The sequence below is a fragment of the Oncorhynchus nerka genome, linkage group LG10 (assembly GCF_034236695.1).
Source record: "Oncorhynchus nerka isolate Pitt River linkage group LG10, Oner_Uvic_2.0, whole genome shotgun sequence".
Taxonomy (NCBI): Eukaryota; Metazoa; Chordata; class Actinopteri; order Salmoniformes; family Salmonidae; genus Oncorhynchus; species Oncorhynchus nerka.
The window spans coordinates 76,486,044-76,508,204 of NC_088405.1; positions in this window are offsets into that span (position 1 = coordinate 76,486,044).

Here is a 22,161-nt window from a genome sequence, read left to right on the forward strand (position 1 = left end):
AATAACATCAAATTGATAAGAAATACATTGTTAATGTTGTAAATGACTAGTGTAGCTGGAAACTGTTGATTTTTAATGGAATATCTACAGAGGCCCATTATCAGCAGCAATCATTCCTGTTTTCCAATGGCACGTTGTGTTAGCTAATCCAAGTTTATAATTTTAAAAGGCTATTTGATCATTAGAAAACCCTTTTGCAATTATGTTAGCACAGGTGAAAACTGTTGTTCTGATTAAAGAAGCAATAAAACTGGTCTTCCTTAGACTAGTTGAGTATCTGGGGCATCAGCATTTGTGGGTTCGATTACAGGCTCAAAATGGCCATAAACAAAGACCTTTCTTCTGACAATCGTCAGTATATTCTTGTTCTGAGAACTGAAGGCTATTCCATGCCAGAAATTGCCAAGAAACTGAAGATATCGTACAACGCTGGTGCACAACTGAGTAAGACAAGTACATTCGAGTGTCTAGTTTGAGAAAGAGACGCATCACAAGTCCTCAACTGGCAGAATCATTATATAGTACCCGCAAAACACCAGTCTCAACGTCAACAGTGAAATGGCGACTTCGGGATTCGAGGCAGAGTTCCTCTGTCCAGTATCTGTGTTTTTTTGCCCATCTTAATCTTTTATTTTTATTGGCCAGTCTAAGGTATGGATATTTCTTTGCAACTCTGCTTAGAAGGCCAGCATCCCGGAGTTGCCTCTTCACTGTTGACGTATCTGGTGTGGCCACCAATAGTCATTAACAATGTCTACACTGTATTTCTGATCAATTTGATGTTATTTTAATGGACAAAACATGTGCTTTTCTTTCAAAAACAAGAATTTCTGAGTGACACCAAACTTTTGAATGGTTGTGTGTGTGTGTTTAAACTCAGCAAAAAAAGAAACATCCTCTCACTGTCAACTGCATTTGTTTTCAGAAAACTTAACATGTGTAAATATTTGTATAAACTGTTGGTAAAATTATGATTAAAATGACTGAACAAATAATTTTAAATGGAACTGTAACTAAGTAAACTTATACCCTGTTTTATTATATCTGATTAACTATTAACTAGTTCATAAGGTGGGATTGTGAGACACGGACAAGGAGTAATAAAAGTTAATGAACACCATTCCAACTAGGAATAAAACGAATGGGTTGTGGACTGTGAAAACAGATAAGGTCATTAGCCTATGGTTGACCCTACAGAAACTTAGCTCTGGGGTTTTTAGATAAGACAGTGAGTGCATTCCTAAGTTTTCTGTTAATCAGAACTGTCAGTTCAGTGGTGATCGATAATGTTGAGGGGTCAAAAATGATCTGGGAGTGTGTTAGTAAGTTAGAATGAACTTTTCACCTCACTTTGTCCTGGTCGAGAGGAGGGGATTCTGTTAAAGCAATGAAATGACGTCATGATCTGTATATAAACTGTTGCTTGTGATTAAGTGGGAGCACGCTCTGAGAATAAATTCTATTACCTATTATTGAAAGACTGGTCTGCGTCTATTTTATGCAAACAAGAAATCTTAGAAATTCTCATAAAATAGAATAAGGGCTTTCAATTGATGAAAGTACATTGGCATAATTAAATGACACTAACATAAACATAGCAAGATTCAACAATTGAGACATAAACTGAACAAGTTCCACAGACATGGGACTAACAGAAATTGAATAATGTGTCCCTAAACAAAGGGGGGGGGGCAAAATCAAAGTAACAGTCAGTATCTGTATTAAGTACTGCAGTGCATCTCCTCCTCATGGACTGCACCAGATTTGCCAGTTCTTGCTGTGAGATCTTACCCCACTCATCCACCAAGGCACCTGCAAGTTCCCGGACTAGCCCTCACCCTTCCATCCAACAGGTCCTAGACGTACTCAATGGGATTGAGATCCGGGCTCTTCGCTGGCCATGGCAGAACACTGACATTCCTGTCTTGCAGGAAATTACGCACAGAACGAGCAGTATGGCTGGTGGAATTGTCATGCTGGAGGGTCGTTGAGATTGCCTGCAATGACAACAAGCTCAGTCCGATGATGCTGTGACACACTGCCCTAGATCATGACAGACCCTCCACCTCCAAATCGATCCAGCTCCAGAATACAGGCCTCGGTGTAATGCTCATTTCTTCGACGATAAACACGTATCCGACCATCACCCTCGGTGAGACAAAACCGCGACTCGTCAGTGAAGAGCACTTTTTGCCAGTCCTGTCTGGTCCAGCGACGATGGGTTTGTGCCCATAGGCAACGTTGTTGCTGATGATGCCTGCCTTACAACAGGCCTACAAACCCTCAGTCCAGCCTCTTTCAGCCTATTGCGGACAGTCTAAGCACTGATGGAGGGATTGTGCGTTCCTGGTGTAACTCGGGCAGTTGTTGTTGCCATCCTGTATCTGTTCCGCAGGTGTGATGGTCGAATGTACCGATCCTGTGCAGCTGTTGTTACACTTGGTCTGCCCCTGCGAGGATGATCAGCTGTCCATCCTGTCTCCCTGTAGTGCTGTCTTAGGCGTCTCACAGTACGGACATTGCAATGTATTGCCCTGGCCACATCTGCAGTCTTCATGCCCTTTGCAGCATGCCTAAGGCACGTTCACGCAGATGAGCAGGGACCCTTCTTTTGTGTTTTTCAGAGTCAGTAGAAAGGCCTCTTTAGTGTCCTAAGTTTTCATAACGTTGACCTTAATTGCCTACCGTCTGTAAGCTTAACGACCGTTCCACAGGTGCATGTTCGTTAATTGTTTATGGTTCATTGAACAAGCATGGGAAACCGTGTTTAAACCCTTTACAATGGAGATCTGTGAAGTTATTTGGATTTTTAGGAATTATCTTTGAAAGACAGGGTCCTGAAAAAGGGACGGTTCTTTTTTTGCTGACTTTATATCAAAAATAACTCTTGAAGAAGAGGTAGGGTTTGAGACGTTTTCAGAAGATGCGCAGGGTCTCTGCTGTTCTAGCATGATTGTAAGCTGGTAACACCATTGGGGTGCCAAGACAGAGAAGACCTTTGACTGGGCTGAGTGGGAGCTGACCTCCCGTAGGGGTGGGACGGCTAAGAGACCAGAGGTGACAGAACTGAGTGCTTGGGTTGTGATGTAGGTTTTGAGCATTGCATGAAGGAATTGGACAGAGGGTTAGATATTCTTATATCTGTGATGAATCAGGTAGCTCTAACCCATACTGTACATGTTTTACTTACCAAATATACATGCAGTTCCCTTAGTCAGCAATTTTCAATAAAATCCCATTTGAGACAAATCATCTTTCACTCTGTGTGCTTCATTCAAATGCAATTAATCCAGAGATGTCAAAGTTAGAGAGAAGAAAGGGGAAAAACGGAGAGGAATGAATGAAGGATCACTAATGGTCATTGTCTTTGATGCATGGTCCCACTTAAGGGCCCAAGACGGGCTGCCAATGTGTGAGAGTGGGACCTGAGTGATGAAGGGACCACTCCACAGCGTGGGTGGTGGGAGGAGGGGCAGTGGCCCTGAGTGGGCAGGCTTTTCACCCCAAAGTGGACCCAGGTGTGGGGCAGCTGGACCCTAGCCCCCTGACCTCAGGCCTGTCCACAGCTCATTATGCCATTACCCACAGCAGCTGCCCTAAGCCTTATCCCCTGCTCTGCCCTTAGAGCTCACCACCACTCTCACTGGTTGCATGGGCTAACTCTGGGAGAGAATGTTTGGGGAAGTGGCTGCAGAGCCTTTGTCACTTTCACTCAAAGTGAAAGACAGAACTCTTCACCTTAATTAACTGCAGATAAGTTATTGCATTGCGTGAAAATGGTTTGTATAGGAAAGTAAAAACTACTTATGAACGTTTTCATTGAACATGTGAATCAAGTGTCCACTGTGGCTTCTGAACTATGGCATTGAGTTGTCATTGTATAGCTAGGAAAACGTTAAAAAAAACATACTTCAGAAAACCTTTTGAAAACTTCAATGGATCTACCTAGATTATGACAGACACGTTTATTTCCGCTTGTACCACTCAGGTTTTAAAAGTGTACACGTGCTCTATTTGATGGCCAAAGTACCAGTTCAAAGTTCCTAGGAGAATTCATACTGGGTCCCTAATGGGATTGAAATCTATGAAACGGATGAGATCGTGCCATTTTCAGCATCACCTTCCCGAATCTTCACATGGTAATTCACTGCCGGCACCCTTCAACTGTGTCATAATGACTGCGACTGGCGTGGGAAATTGGCCTATTCGCTGTCTCCTCACTTTGTGTGCCAGTGATTGATAACCGCAATAAAGACTGAAGCTTCTCTAGAACGAGTGTATTCCAGCCCGGTCTTATCCTTGCACGCTGAGTGTCCCCAATTAATATAACTTCCTGCAGGGTCTGGGGTTGAGGATGTCTATTGTGCTATGACAGCACAGTTCGATCCATCATTGTTTTAATGGCTCTATTTCACCTGAAGTTAGACTTGAGTCAATTGTGTCACTCATTCTGCGAGGAGTAGATAGTAAACGTTTGAACTAATTAATCATTCTTGATTACGGGCAGGACCCTGTTCTGTCAGGTTAGCTACATTTCCCTCCTTTGGGGTTTAGGGCTCTTTGTGTCGGGGTGACTTTTGATGTCATGACATTTTACATTGAGGTGAAAGGTCTCTGACCAAATGTCAATGCTTCCGTAGGGCTTTAGGCGGGCAGATGGCTAGCAACCTCTATGTCCACTGCCCAAACATGTCTTAAAATGAGCACTTGAAAAAGTATCTGCAACTGATAAATTTCAAAACCACATTGTTTAGTTGTTTCTCTGGTCAGTGAGATTTCTAGCTTCCTCTCACATGTTTTTCTGAAAAGGCCCTTGCCATATGAAACACTAATTGTCCATGGTTCCCTAATGAGGCGATATGACGCAGTCTATCCTTTTGTTTCACTCTGCTTTTACAGACTGGGCGTTGGGGACCGGGGAGGGTCTCAGGACGTCTTATTTTCTCTGGTCAGGGTTGTGACCCTGTTGGCCCCTGCATAGCAGCTCACTAGCAGAGAATTAGAGACGAGAGGATGACCCACACACTAGAGAGAAAAAAGTTTGTGTGTGTGCGTGAGTGAGTGAGTGGCACATGTGTCAGTAATGTGCCCCTGCTGTGAGTCTAATTAAAAGGGGCTGGGAGCAGAGGGGTTACTTTTGCGCCCAGTGGGGCCCTATGTCTCTCCCCTCCCCTCATCTCCCCTCCCGGTCTCTCCTCTGCCTTTGATTAACGTGGTGCGTCTCCAGAATGCAAACGCACGTGCACCCCCCTTACACATTTTGCCATGGGGTGGAGAGAAGATTTTAAAAATGTTATAACTAATTCCATACTAATGTTTTTGAGTTAATTCCCTACAATTTGACTCATTTTGCCATGGGGCGGAGGGTAAAATGATCAGTTTCACAGCTAATTTCCTGCAATTCTACACATTTTGCTGTAGGGTAATGAGACATTTTTCAGTTTTTAATATGATATCTGAGTGAGACTGTCTAACTAAATCAATGGGGCTCCCCAGGTTCTATTTCGACCTTGATTGCTAGACTAATTTACCAATCTATAAAATTCCTGTGGAATGCTTTTGACACCTTGTAGAGTCCATGCCCTGATGAATTGAGGCGTTTCTGAGGGCAAAGGAGGTGCAACTCAGTATTAGCAAGGTGTTTTGTACACTCAGTGTACATGTCAGTACATTCACACAAAAAGTAGGTCACATGGAGGTAGAGGCGTTGTGTCATGAGGTGTTGCTTTATTTATTTTTTTGAAACCTGGTTCTTTGTTAATTTGCACTATATGAGATGGAAGATGGAGTTCGATGCAATCATGGATCTGTATAGTTCTGTACTTCTCTTGAATTTGTTCTGGACCTGGGGACTGTGAAAAGACCCCTGGTGGCATGACTGAGCCTACGAGAGAAGGCCAGCCAACCCTGGTATACAAAGTGCAGTGGTGCGTAAGGGTTTTGCAGTTTAAAGTGCCATCAGTCATTTCTGTCTGATTTAGATAAGGCAGGTGAACCTGCAACCACAACACTTCAATAACACTTGACATGAGATCTTGTCTAAGCATTACAGGGATATGCCTCTGAACATACACAGCAACAACTCCCCCATAGGCATTCCTGTCTCTTCTGTAGATGTTATATCCTTGTATTGTTACTGCTGTATCATCAAAGGAATTAGCTAAGTGATTCTCAGAAATGGCTAATATATACATTTTATCTGATGTTTGCAAGTTATTGATTTCATTAACCTTATTTCTAAGGCTACATATACAGTGTCATCAGAAAGTATTCATACCTCTTGAATTACTCCACATGTTGTTGGGTTACGGCCTGAATTCAAAATGTATTACATTTAGCCAGTTTCTTGAAAATGAAAGACAGAAATATCTAATTTACATAAGTATTTACTCCCCTGAGTCCATACATGTCACGACTTCCGCCGAAGTCGGTCCCTCTCCTTGTTCGGGCGGTGTTCGGCGGTCGACGTCACCAACCTTCTAGCCATCACCGATCCATTTTTCATTTTCCATTGGTTTTGTCTCGTCTTCCTTCACACCTGGTTCCAATCCCATCAATTACATGTTGTGTATTTAACCCTCTCCTTCCCCTCATGTCCTTGTCGGAGATCGTTTTGTTTATATGTGATGTGTTATTTAGTGTTGGTGTGCGACGGGTTTGTACCCACTTTGTTATTTTGTACATTTTGGTTGTTTTGGAGTTTGGTCAGCATTTATTAAACAACTCCGTTTATACCAAGTTTGTTCTCCTGCGCCTGACTTCCCTGCCACCAACACACACCCCTTACAATACATGTTAGAATCACCTTTGGCAGCGATTACAGCTGTGAGTCTTTCTGGGTAAGTCTAAGAGCTTTGCACACCTGTATTGTACAATATTTGATGGAGCCACCACCAATTTTGGAAAAATATGAACAGTGGTTGTGTTGGATTTGCCCCAAACATAACACTTTGTATTCAGGATATAAAGTTAATTTCTTTGCCAAATATTTTGCAGTTATACTTTAGTTCCTGCAGACAGGATGCATGTTTTGGAATATTTGTACTATGTACATGCTTCCTTCAATTCACTCTTATTTAGGTAAGTATTGTGGAGTAACTACAATGTTGTTGATCCATCCTCAGTTTTCTGCTGTCACAGCCATTAAACTCTGTAACTGTTGGCCTCATGGTCAAATCCCTGAGTGGTTTCCTTCCTTTGAGTTGGAAAGATAATTGTATGTGTGGTGTACAGAGATGAGGTAGTCATTCAAAAATCATGTTATGCAATATTATTGCATACAGAGTCCATGCAACTTATTACGCCATTGTTATACCTGAAATAGGCTTAACAACAACACAGTGGTTGAATACTTATTGACTCAAGACATTTCAGCTTTTCATTTTCAATGAATTTGTAAACATTTCTAAGAACATAATTCCACATTGATATTATGGGTGTATTGTGTGTAGACCAGTGACACAAAATATAAATGTAATCAATTTTAAATATAGGCTGTAGCACAACAAAATGTGGAAAAAGTCAAAGTGTGTAAATACTTTCTGAAGACAATGTATTAGTTTGGGCCATTTGTAAGCAATATCCCTACGTGCCCTGGCAGCTTTCATGGCTGGGATAAGTTCTTTCCTCTTCTGGCTCACAGCTTCAGGATAGTCCTCATTGAGGAAGATGTACATTCCTCTAAAGTTATTGGCTCTTTTCAGAACAGCTGCCTTGTCCTTGAACCTCAGGAACTTGACCACTATCAGCCTGGGCCTGTCACCTGTGCTGGGTGTGGGTTTTTTAAGTCCTGTTTTTTAAGTCCAGTTCACTCCACCTCAATATTTCTGTGGTCCATCTTCAGTTAGTCAGAGATCATTTCCTTCACTTTGTCCTCAGACTCATTCCAATTTTGTCCACAACAATGTTCTGCCTTGATTGTCCCTCGAGGTAATCTGATTTGTTATCATGGATTAATCATGGTCCTCTTGCAATGCTTTACATATTGCTGTCATATTGTTTTGTTTAAACTCACTGTTCTTCAGGTCTGTTATGACTTCTACAAATGGTGCGGTGGAGGAGTCAAACGCAGAGAGCAGGTAATGTCGTATGTGAATCTATTTATTCCAACGACAGCGGAGACATGGAGATGCCAACACTCGGGCGGAAGAAACCCCCCGACCAAAATACTGAGGAATACACTTCTACACCAACACCAAAATAACAGAGAACAAGCCCGCACAAATACCCAGCGGGCCTAGTGCCCTTAAATAGCCTACAAACAAACACTAACTCAAAACAGGTGTACCCAATTAAATCTAATAAACAGAAACAAATGGAAAGGGAATCGATGGCAGCTAATAGGCCGGCGACGACAACCACCGAGCGCCGCCCGAACAGGAAGAGGCACCATCTTCGGCGAGATTCGTGACAAGGTCCTGGACGCCTCTGGTCAGATCATCCATAATTGTATTAGTTGATGCAAAATAGACCTGCTATTGAACCCTGTAATACATTGAATGTTCTACACCTTAATATAATGGTGAATAAATAACTCTGTTAACTCAGTTATTTTGCAAAAGAAAGCCACCTGAAAGATATGTGTTTCAATGCATGCCACTGGAGCCAGATGTTTGACAACTCATTTCCTCAGTTCCTCAGTTCCCAGCATTCTGTTATGTTACAGAGTTCTGTCATGGCATATTTTATGTTACATTTGTCTCCACATTTTGAGATGTTGACTCAGGCACTAAAGTGAGCAATTTGCCTATTCCCTTTGAGGGACTTTGAATCATAGAGATTGAGATTGAGTTTATCATTGACTGTATGTACTTTAGTTCATACTTTTGATACTGTTGATGGGAAATCAAACTGATATTGTAATTTTTAAAAATGCATTCACATAGTTCACATGGTCCAATCCTGATCTTTGTAGTGACACGCCTGCATTCATGGGGGTCAACAGAACAACACTTTTTGGGATAGTAAATAGAGCTATAATTTGGGCACAGATTATTCCTGCTCAGGTCTCCTGCCTTGAATTTCCTAAGTCATAGGTCCCTCTTACTCTATCCACCAATACTGCATTTGACTACTCCTCTGAAAAGAGCATGATGTGATGCCATTCCTCAACCCTCCACCCTTCACTGCTCTCCCTCTCTCCCTGTCTTCCCTTTGTTAGGGAGAACCCCCAGATGAGGCCCGACTGCATCGTCCATCACCCGTGTAACATGGTCCTGTGCCCTGGGACCAGCCCACCGGTCCACAGCCCACCATGCATATATTCAAGTGGAAGGTTCAGTAGTAGCTTCACTAAAACCCTAAAGCAGGATACATGTGCCCAGGGTGAGGGAAATGGCTGCCCAACCCATTGCTCTTTTCTAAGCCCATATTAAAATGTACTAATAAAGAGTGGAAAGATTCCCTGCTGTAATGGCCCCCCAAGGCCAGACTGGGTAATTAAAGGGCTGCCTCTTTATGTGAATAGTAATCACTCACGGCCAGAAAGGAGACATATGTAGGTAATGTATATTTGTATGAATGGACACATAAGGATACTAATGCTTATCATGGTTGATACTGTAGGTTATGGCGTTGTGTTGAAAGAAAGTAGCACATTCTGTATATATGTGTGTGTGTATATATATATATGTGTGTATATAAACTCCCAGTTTAGGCACAGTGATGCCGAAATGTTGGTGTTTTACCTAATAAATGCGCAGTGATGGCGAAACGTTGGTGTTTTACCCAATAAAGTACTGGGAGTTTATACAGTGCATTCCGGAAGTATTCAGACCACTTGACTTTTTTCACATTTTGTTATGTTATGGTCTTATTCTAAAATTATACCGTTTTTTTTGCTAATATACACGCAATACCACATAATGACAAAGTGAAAACAGGTTTGTAGAAATGTTTGATAATTTATTAAAAATTAAAAATAGAAATACTTTACTTACATAAGAATTCAGACCCTTTGCTGTGAGACTCTAAATTTTGCTCAGGTGCATCCTGTTTCCATTGATCATCCTTGAAATGTTTCTTCAACTTGATTGGAGTCCACCTGTGGTACATTCAATTGATTGGACATGATTTGGAAATGCACACACCTGTCTATGTAAGGTCCCACAGTTAACAGTGCATGTCAGAGCAAAATCCAAGCCATGAGTTCAAAGGAATTGTGTCGAGGCACAGATCTGGGGAACAGTACCAAAAAATGTCTGCTGCTTTGAAGGTCCCCAAGAAGACAGTGACCTCCATCATTCTTAAATGGAAGAAGTTTGTAACCACCAAGACTCTTCCTAGAGCTGGCCGCCTGGCCAAACTGAGCAATCGGTGGAGAAGGGTTCTTGGTCAGGGAGGTGACCAAGAACACAATGGTCACTCTGATAGAGCTCCAGAGTTCCTATGTGGAGATGGGAGAACCTTCCAGAAAGACAACCATCTCTGCAGTACTTTGCCAATCAGGCCTTTATGGTAGAGTGGCCAGACGGCACCACTACTCAGTAAAAAGGCACATGACAGCCTGCTTGGAGTTTGCCAAAAGGCACCTAAAGGACTCAGACCATGAGTAACAAGATTCTCTGGTCTGAGGAAACCAAGATGGAACTATTTGGCCTGAATGCCAAGCTTCACATCTGGAGGAAACCTGCCACCATCCCTACGGTGAAGCATGGTGGTGGCAGCATCATACTGGGGGGGAAGTTTCTCTGCGGCAGGAACTAGGATCCTAGTCAGGATAAAGGGAAAGATGAACGGCTCAAAGTACAGAGAGATCCTTGATGAAAACTTGCTCCAGAGTGCTCAGGAACTCAGACTGGGGTGATGGTTCACCTTCCATCAGGACAATGACCCAAAGCATACAGCCAAGACAACGCAGGAGTGTCTTAATGACAAGTCTTTGAATGTCCTTGAGTGGCTCAGCCAGAGCCCAGACTTGAACCCGATCGAACATCCCTTGAGAGACCTGAAAATAGCTGTGCAGCGACGCTCCCCATCCAACCTGACAGAGCTTGAGAGGATCTACAGAGAAGAATACGGGAAACTCAGCCAAGCTTGTAGTGTCGTACCCAAGAAGACTCGAGGCTGTAATCGCTGCCAAAGGTGCTTCAACAAAGTACTGAGTAAAGGCTCTGAATACTTATATAAATCTGATATTTGTGTGTTTAATACATTTGCAAACATTTCTAAAAACCCGTTTTTGCTTTGTCATTATGCCGTATTGTGTATAATTTATTGAGGGAAAAAACCCAGATTTACTCAATTTTAGAATAAGGCTGTAATGTAACAACATGTGGAAAAATTCAAGGGGTCTGAATACTTCCCGAAGGCACTGTATAGAGTGTGCTCCTCTCTTTATCTGAATAGCTTACAATTTATTCGTTGTTAGTTAGCACCTCCACACCCCATGTTTTCTTTCAACACCACAGAAGCATGAGCTGGATCACACCCAGAGAAAATGATTTAGTGTGAAGTGGGCTCCCCATCCCTTTGTCTATTGTGGTCATTTTTAAGGGTCTTGATTTGAGATACAGTACGATGCACATCATGTGAATATTTTTGCAAATCTACCATTAACATCAATGTAGCCTATCATTTTCAGTATGTAGAAGTTTGAATTAGTGCAAAGTCAAATTACAATTCAGCCTTTGTAGTAGTATCTGATATCTATACTGTACATCTATTCTAGTTCCACACTGTATTGATTTTCTGCCTTCCTCTTGCTATACCTGAGATAGCAATCACTACATACTATCACAACATCGTAGGGCTACTGGATAGGTTTTGATCAGACTATGGTTTTCCACAATACAAACCAATGTCGGGGGGGAAACGATGAATTTATGTTTATGCTCTTAGAGGCACAGACCATGGATTTGTCTCTCGCGTTTCCTAGATGAGTGGCGTAATCTCAATATGTTATGAAGTGATCTTGGTCTGCTTAGGACGAGCCAATGTAATTAACAGAAGGAAATGAGCTTTCCTTGTACGTCGGTGTCTGTTTTCTGTTGTATTGGTCAATTGTTGTCGTGTGGAAACACATTCATAGTGACAAAAACAAATCACCAGAAAAAAGTAATTTCAGCTCGCTCATGTTTGGGCCTGTGCTCTGAAAACCTTTCATGACAGAAAGTCAAAACAGGATGGCAACTATGGGACTATAGTGTAGACTAGAGATATATTACTCCTAGCTGTGTCTACTGTACGTATCTATACACAGAGGGAAGCCATCATTATAGTTATGACTCTACTATACGCTACTCTGAGGGTTGATGGAGCATCAAATCTTTACATGGGTGTCATAATGAGCTCAATGAAATACTCTATGGTCTAATTACAAGGTTTTCCCATTGTGCTGGAGTGTGAGTTAGCTTTTTGTTTAAAGTGTGTGTGGGGGTCCTTGGGGGATCCCACTGAAGGAACGGAACCCACCCTGTCCATCTCTTTGTGCGATAATCAGCCTGTCAAACGCCTCTCTTTGTGGATGTGTGTGTGTGCGTGTGCTCAGCTGGCAGTAGAGCCCTATCCCATCCTCAGCTATGTCTCCAGACAGAACCCCTGCTGTTTCAAAAACACTGTCACTGTCCAAGAATGTCAATACAAGCATAAGCAAGCCAAGCTACATACCCCATTGTGTTTGCCATCATCCCCATAATGCATACTAAACGATTACAGCCCAAATCATAGAAATCATGGTTTAATATAACACTACAGCATGGCTCTGCATTGTATATACTGACTTTGGAAAATATACTCTATATTGGATAGAGTTGGTCCTTATGGCGATAACACTTTGATAATCATTAGTTTTGATACACTCAAGACAAGTCAACTTGGTATTGTAACTGCAAAACAAGTAACACGATGCCACAAGAATGATACAATGGTAGTCAACTTGGAGACCCATAGATCTAGCTGGAGCAATTTGAGACATATCTGTACTGTCTCAGTAAAATGGTGTTCCAGTTTTAGACTGAACAGGGTCAGAGGAATCAATGATTAGTTATGTCACACTCAGTGACAGTGCTCTATTTCCTTACAGCATCAAATGTGTCTTACAAAGACAAAGACAAGAAATTCCAGAGAGAACATCTCAAATAAAGGTTTTGTGCATTGCTCTCCCCACAGCAAATCTTAACACCTCAAGCCACCATAAAGTGAAAACCTCAGACCCAAAATAAAAGCATCTTCATTACGTTGTTTTCATTTCCTGCAAGGGCACAATTATTAGTCTCAGCACCAACCGGGCCACTGGACTAATGGCTTCAGTGTGACAGAGAGATCTAAGAGGGGGAACCGGTGGCAGGGCTCAGCTCGTACCAAGAGAGGACCAGCGGGGGCCGGAGCCCGAACAGCCAGGCCTTTCATTTATCCAACTCATGAAAGGGCCACTCGTCTCTCTCCTAATTGCAACGTAAACTCTATCAAGCTGGGCTTATTGGGGAGGGAGGTGGGGGACTGGCCTCATTTGATGAGCCTCTATTCCACTTCCCTTCCCCTGAGGACCAGCGGCAGGCTGCAAAATGGACATCAGATCAGATGCAGGAAGCACAACACAGGAGGGAGGGGTATGGGGCACAAGGAGATTTGACTGTCTCCACTCGGCACTCACCTTCGTGTCCCTGCACTGTCTGGGTAACTGTGTCAGGAGTGTGAAGAGGACAAAACTAGAAAAGTCTGTGGTAATTTCACAGATGGAATGACCAAACTTTTGAAACTGATAGACTTTGAACGAGTAGTCCAAAGACTTTTAATGAGTAGTCTTTATAGTTTACCTGAAGTTTTTCAAAGTTTGGGCAAACAATCAAATACAGATATTTGAGATGACAGACAGTGACACATGGACAGACAGTGACACATTTAATACCGCCTTGCACACTCTTGCCTGCATCTAGCTTATCTACTATAGGGTGTAATCATTAGTCCAATAGTTGCAAACAAGAGTTTATATTGGACAAATTCAGGTATTTTATCCCTGTTTCGTCTGCTTCCATTTAAGAATCGTTTATCAATTGAATTGGTGGAATGAATACACCCCTGATCACGCATAAACACAGTTCACTTTCATAGCAACCACGGTGTATTCCTTCTCACTGCTATGCACTCTCCTCCTTTCACCTTTTCCCTTTGTTTGTGACTTCAATGAACAACACATCAGCTATGTGAACAGGCAAATAAAACTTTCCAAGCCAAACTATGTCATAACTACTATACACAGCCTACATTGTTGTCCCCATATTAGCTAAAGTAACGTCCTAGTCAACATAGCTAATAGAACTAACGCGTTAGTAAACTCTCTACAATCATGCAGTAACATTACAGTGTATAGTCAGTTAAACCGGCGGGCCCGGTGGCAATAAATGAATATAACCATTCATATAACCAAAAGCTTACCTTTACTTGGAAGAGTTCCAGTGTTGTGTTGGATAGTCATAGCCAGCTAACCCTCTGTTTGAGCCGGGTGTTTGAGGAACTACGTTTGAGTAACTAAGTGGGGGGAAAAATGTCAAAATCTCTCTCTCTCTTGCTTCTCCTTCATTTTTGAAGAAATTAATTTATTGAAAACTGGTCAACAATTGTCTTTCTCTCTCTTTGATTCAACTACCCACCACATGTTATGCACTGCAGTGCTAGCTAGCTGTAGATTATGCTTTCGGTACTACAGTAGATTCATTCTCTGTTGCTTTAATTGGGTGGACAACATGTCAGTTAATGCTGCAAGAGCTCTGATAGGTTGAAGGATGTCCTCCGGAAGTTGTCATAATTACTGTGTAAGTCTATGGAAGTGGGTGAGAACCAAGAGCCTCCGAGGATTTGTATTGAAGTCAATGTATCAAGAAGAGGGCGGAAGCTGACTTTCCTCCGGCTACACCATGATGCTACGCTACAGAGTGCTGTTGAGGCTACTGTAGACCTTCATTGCAAAACAGTGTGTTTTAATAAATTATTTGGTGACGTGAATGTGAGGGGAACGGCACCTCAGTACCTCCAGGCTCTGATCAGGCCCTACACCCAAACAAGGGCACTGCGTTCATCCACCTCTGGCCTGCTCGCCTCCCTACCACTGAGGAAGTACAGTTCCCGCTCAGCCCAGTCAAAACTGTTCGCTGCTCTGGCCCCCCAATGGTGGAACAAACTCCCTCACGGCGCCAGGACAGCGGAGTCAATCACCACCTTCCGGAGACACCTGAAACCCCACCTCTTTAAGGAATACCTAGGATAGGATAAAGTAATCCTCCCCCCCTAAAATATTTAGATGCACTATTGTAAAGTGGCAGTTCCACTGGATGTCATAAGGTGAACGCACCAATTTGTAAGTCGCTCTGGATAAGAGCGTCTGCTAAATGACTTAAATGTAAATGTAATGTAAATGTATATTTAGTATAGTTTTATGTAAAAAGGACACATTTTTCAATATTTTACCATTTTATTTTTATGAAATTCACTGAGGAGGATGGTCCTCCCCTTTCTCCTCTGATGAGCATCCACTGGTCAGCATAGTTAACCAAGCGAGGTCCAGGCATTTGCAATTGGGGAGGGAGAATTAAATGGGAAAAGTAAATTGAGAAGGAAAGGTTGGCAATATGTCCACTTCATTGTGGTGTCTGTTAATCATTCCCAGATCCCCTCTGGCTCCAATAAGGGAGTATAACAGAATATAAAAGAACAATTTGGGCTGCCCCAGCTGTGAAAAGCCAACCCATCACAAACACAATAGCCCTGTAGAGGCCAGAGTAATTCGGCGTGTGATCATGGACACGCCCCTCTCTCCCTGTGTCTTTGTTTAAGTCGGCCAACAGCACATCACCTTGCCCTCCACCCCCTTCAATGGCCAGATGGGTAAATCCATAATGCAGGGCAAAGAGCGAACCCCCCTAGTTCGCCCATGCTCCAACATGGATCTTATAAGACCCCATTACAGACCAATGGGAGCCCCCTTCTTGCCTAATTAAGCGCAGCTTTGCAGGCCCTGTGCTCAATAGCTTACCGACCTGGGAGGAGGCCCCTGCACCTGGGGATGCTACCTGTTACTCAGCCCAGCTCATCAGCCCTGAGGAGAGAGCCCCAGCTGGCCAACCAGCCAGCCGGCCAGGATGCCCTGAGTTAGGGATGGGGCGGGTCCGTGGCTGGTGAAGCATGGTGGCTGTGTATGGAGTTGTTTTATGGCCGTCTGTGGGCCGTTATATGTTGTCTTAGGGAAGTCACACCTCGCAGCACAAATACCACACACTTGCATAGAGACACTCACTTAGGCTACATACACAGATTTTCTCTTATTAATTCACCTGTACCTGCCTTGTCACCAGGCTTTTAGTTAGCTGGCCATTCTTCCTTGGTTATAAAAGTAATAGTTTTCTTTATTTTGTTTTGTTTCAGAATTGGTTTAACTCATTGTGTGATTACATTTATTTAGCATTCAAACATTAAATACACTACATTACCAAAAGTATGTAGACAACTGATCGTCGAACATCTCATTCTAAAATCATGGGCATTAATATGGAGTTGGTCTCCCCTTTGCTGCTATTACAGCCTCAACTCTTCTGGGAAGGCTTTCCACTAGATGTTGGAACATTGTTTCGGGGACCTGCTTCCATTCAGCCACAAGAGCATTAGTGAGGTCGGGCACTGATTTTGGGTGATTAGGCCTGGCTCGCAGTCGGCGTTCCAATTCATCCCAAAGGTGTTCGATGAGGTTGAGGTCAGGGCTCTGTGCAGGCCAGTCAAGTTCTTTCGAACCCGATTTTGACAAACCATTTCTGTATGGACCTTGCTTTGTGTACAGGGGCATTGTCATGCTGAAACAGGAAAGGGCCTTCCCCAAACTGTTGCCACAAAGTTGGAAGCATAGAATCGTCTAGAGTGTCATTGTATGCTGTAGCATTACAACTTCCCTTCACTGGAACTAAGGGGCCTAGCCCGAACCATGAAAAACAGCCCCAGACCATTATTCCTCCTGCACCAAACTTTACAGTTGGCACTATGCATTCGAGCTGGCGGTGAGCTTTACACCACTCCAGCTGACGCTTGGCGTTGTGCATGGTGATCTTAGGCTTGGAAACCCATTTCATGAAGCTACCGACAAACAGTTATTGTGCTGACATTGATCCAGATTTGGAACTCGGTAGAGAGTGTTGCGACCGAGGACAGACGATTTGTATGCGCTGCGCACTTCAGCACTCAACAGATTCGTTCTGTGAGCTTGTGTGGCCTGCTACTTCGTGGCTGTGCCATTGATGCTCCTAGATGTTTCCACGTCACAATAACATCACTTATAGTTGACCGGGGCAGATCTAGCAGGGCAGAAATTTGAAGAACTGACTTGTTGGAAAGGTGACTTCCTATGTCGGTGCCACATTGAAAGTCACTGAGCACTTCAGTGAGGCCATTCTACTGCCAATGTTTGTCTATGGAAATTGCATGGCTGTGTGCTCAATTGTATACACCTGTCAGCAATGGGTGTGACTGAAATAGCAAAATCCACCCATTTGAAGGGGTGTCCACATATTTTTGTATATATAGTGTATATCGTCTACACAGTGATAAGTATTGAATTGCCACAACCAGGCTCCAGACTCAACTAAGGCAATGGTCAGGGCAATAGTAAAACCTAATATTTACATATTTCCAACTTTTCCAACTTGTCAATCATTGAATTTGCAGTGGATTTTCCAGTTTGTATCCAAAACATGAAAACATAAAAAGCTGTCTAGATCAGGGGTCTCCAACCTTTTCTTGCCCAGGGACCCCTCCCAGGCAAACCGGCACCCCAGGGATCCTTCCCAGGAAAACCGGCACCCCAGGGACCCCTCCCAGGCAAACCGGCACCCCAGGGACCCCTCCCAGGCAAACCGGCACCCCAGGGACCCCTCCCAGGCAAACCGGCACCCCAGGGATCCCCATCACACATTAGCAACAAGCAAAAAGACATTCACATGTCTTGTCTTATCATCAGGTGAATGATAATGACAAGGAGAAGTAATCAACATTTGAAATGAATAGATTTGGTAGATAGTTTTTCATTATTTTGACCTCCCCACATTATAGTTGGAAGAGGAGGTGTAAACTCTAACATAGCTTTTTTATATAGAAAGGGAACTCCAAACACAAGAGCAGCTGTTTAGATGGTTAAACAAAGGTTAGCCATGTATTGACAGAATGTACTGTATGTCCAAGTTAAGAAAGCTTACCAGCAGCCAGCGGCACCTGCCATACTGGTAGCCTATTCATGGGTGGTTTTTCAAAACCTACTGAATGTCAGATACTCCAGTGAGTGTAATTGGCTCCAATTAGTGTAATTTGTTTAATATTAGGAGTTGAGAAATAAAGTAGATCATTAGAAAGATATTCTACACAATTGATTTTCACAAGGTTTGCTCACCTAAAATGCTTGGCCTATTTGCCAAACAGCAGACAGCACAGTGGGAAAGCAATCAAACCAAAGATTTCTCCCCTTGAAATATCAGGGCTGACAAATAATTCATATTTGTAACAATCAATATGCCACACTCTCACTCTTACACACCACTGTTTTCTCTTTATAGTACTGATTGGAATGAACTCAAGCATTCGATGCATTGATTGCTTGCGACCCATCCCAGTGAGTGGGTAAGGTTGTTTCAGACTGGTCATATCAAAGTGTTGCTGCAATGGGTGCAAAGGGCCAGTCTGGAGGAGCACTTGAGAATAGGAGACAATTGCTAAGAGACATTCAGATTCGAGGATACTAACCTAAGTGAGACAGATATGGTCTGCAGTTTTGCTAAATTAGCACTTTTGATTTGGGAGGAGGGGTGGTGTTCTAATGCATATATGAATGAATATTTTGCATTTTTCAGCAAATTCACTTTTTATGAATAAAGATAAATGGATAGGGAAAGGTAGGGGGTAGAATTTATGAAATGCAAATGTCAGAAGGGTACAAATGGCAGGGGTGTGTTTTCCAAGTTAATATCCATGGGGTCGTAGCTAATTGTGTCTTTGTTATGTGATTACGCCGAGATTTCTCAGGGTTTAGAGTCACCGCTATGGGCTGGAGCCAACGCTTTGTTTAACTTCCTCCCCTCCTGGCTCCAAGTGTACATTGGGGCCATGGCTAATGCCCAGAACAACATAATATAGGTCCTGTAGGTCCTGTTAACCCATCTTCTGCTGGCTTTCCTACAATTACATATTAGAAAAAAAGGACTTCGTTGTTACCAGAACATACCTGTGCTTTTAAACTGCATCTATCCTGAAAGTTTCAAGTTGACTGATGGGTTATCAGTCAAGTTGACTGATTCGTGACGTGATCGTGCGGAAAGGGTGAAATCAGCCGTGCGTTTCCTGGAGAGTTAGTTTGTGAGGCGTGATTGGACACAACCCCCTCAGGAGACAGTGGCCAGCTTGCTCTGGGGGTTCTCCCTCTGGTCTCCCAGCTGAACGTACGGAAGCACCAATTATGCCACCCTGGCATATGGGCACTGCAGGAGCGCCACTCTAATGACGGAGCATGCCAACTGCTCGCCAGCCGAGGGTCAGCGGCGCTCGGTGTTGTTGCCAAAAAGTCACCCAATTACGAGGCACCTCCTTCCCTGATGGGAGTTGTGGATCCAGCTGTAGGAGGGCAGAGGACTCGCGGGTATGGCACACCTGCATCCTGAACGGGACTGGCTGTCTGTCGCCATCTTCATCCGGCTGGGACCGGGAGGAGGGGGCTTCAGCTGGCTGTCCTATACCCTAGCCCTGGAGCTTCTCAGCAGGGCACAGCCAGACCTGGGCACAGATGTTCTGCCCACCCCTGGTTCCACTAAACAGTACGGGGCCACATCTCCACTGATTTTACACATTCAACTGCAGGTGTGAACAGCAGAAGTCTCGTCTCGCTGTTCGAAAGAGCTCAATGATCAACCACACCCCATCTCAGCAGACAGGCAGATCTCTGGGGGAACAAGCTTCCATGGCTATCACAAAGCCAACAACAATGAGTTGACATGTGTTGGCTCACGGGTTGCCACTTGATATGCTGGCAGACTAGGGTATATGTACATTGTGTGTCGATAGACATATGCCTTGTTTCGTCATTGACTCCAGTACTGTTTGTGCCATTCAAATTAAGAATGTGGTTTGGCCCCTAAGACCCTCACGAACTTATACAGAATCACCAATGAGAGATTCTTGTCAGGCAGTACCACTGCCTGGTCCTGTATGACAATTGCACCGTTCACAACCACAGGTCCTTCCAGAGGGTGGTGCAGTCAGACCAATGCATCACCAGGAGGCAGGATATCTACAGCACCTGGTGTCACAGGAAGGCCAAGAAGATAATTGTATTTATTTATTTCACCTTTATTTAACCAGGTAGGCTAGTTGAGAACAAGTTCTCATTTACAACTGCGACCTGGCCTAGAGGATCAAGGACCTCAGCTTCCCTAGCCCCGGCCCATTCACCCTGCTATGATCTAAAGGTGGAGACAGTACAGGTGCATACAAGCTGGGACCGAGAGACTGACAAACAGCTTCTATCTCCAGGCCATCAGACTGTTAAACATTCACCTCTAGCCAGCCTCCGCCCAGTACCCAACTTGATATGGCTTGAATACATTTAAAAAAATAATGGGCAAATATTGTACAATCCAGGTGTGCAAAGCTCTTACAGACTTACCCCAATCGCCTTCAAAGGTGCTTCTACAAAGTATTGACTCAGGGATGTGAAAAATTATGTAAATGAGATATTTCTGAATTTCATTTTTAATACATTTGCAATTTAAAAAAAAAATGTAATCAAAGTTTATTGGTTGCATACACAGATTTGCAGATTTATCGCAGGTGCAGTGAAATGCTTGTGTTTCTAGCTCCAACAGTGCGGTAATATACGGATTTTCACAGCCCCTGTGCTTGAGCAAAAGAGACTGAAGTCGTCACAGAGGTCAATATGTAGAAGAGTTCAATGCAATCGATTCCTTAGACAAAACCCCATCTCTCGGCCTTGGCGGCTTCAATATAGTATAGAGAACAGGTAAAAATTGTCTCAGAGAAGACCAACGAACAACGAAACTGACTTCTCACTCCTTGTCTGGGAGGTTTCCGAGATTGCAAAGGTTAGTCAATAAACGATTGCGCTGTGTTCCTTCTCACTTAATTGAATCAGACTAATTGTTGAAGGCTCTTGGGGAGAGGATGGAGGATCGAATGGTAATGAGAGTTCGATTTTGATGATGTTCTCAAGCAGGGGAAGAAAAAACAGTGGATGCCACGACGCTGGCTCTGCTATCGATCTCCAATCTGAGCTCTGAATGGAACACTTCAGTTAGAGGCCACTTTTTAAACACTGCCACTCAGGAGGAGAGTCTGGGAAGGAAAAACTGTCCCTTTCTATCACTTCCAAGAGTGACCATCAGTGGTAACTATAGATAGAGGATCCAGACAGTACAAATTACATTATGATCAAGATGACCTGGTAGCAATAAGCTTGTACTGCCATAATGGCCTTTTGACCTGTCATAGGAATTACCAAATGACTGCCATTACGTTACATTAATGACAAGCCACATTGAGTTATGACATCTGACGCAACATTATGATGAAGAGTAAGAGCAAGAAGGGGACCTCAAGACCTGACCAGGGAAAACCCCAGGCCAAAGTTATGAGCAGTATCAGCTGCACACGTCTTAAAATGAATGCATTTGGAAGAATAAAGCCATTGGCATGCAGTGGCTGTGAGTTTGGACCATGTCCTAAAATAATATATTTTTCCTGTGTGTTCTGACCTGGCTGTGCTTTTATTTCTCATCACACTGCACCCTGCATTTACCAGCCAGAGTACAGAGAGTACGGGCTGAATCCTAAACAGTCATTTGACACCACGGGCCCTCCATTCGCTGGCTCGCCACTTCCAGCCAGAACGCTGATGGCCTGTCTTTTACTAGAGGCAAACATGCTCCAAACAATACAACCAAAACTGATCTCCCTTAATAGCGTTAGAGTACATACTCAACACTGTTTGGTAGCCAAAACACAGTGGCGGTGTAGCGATGAAATGCAGAAGGCAGTAAAAAGTGAATATGGGGTTCACTTTGCATGCGTAATAGAGAAGGAAAGAGAATGTATTCACCAAGCATGATGCTATTGCAACAGAGAACAATAATTACATGATATGTATGGCTGAAGGGAGAAACCAGGGAGCATGCAATCATTACAACG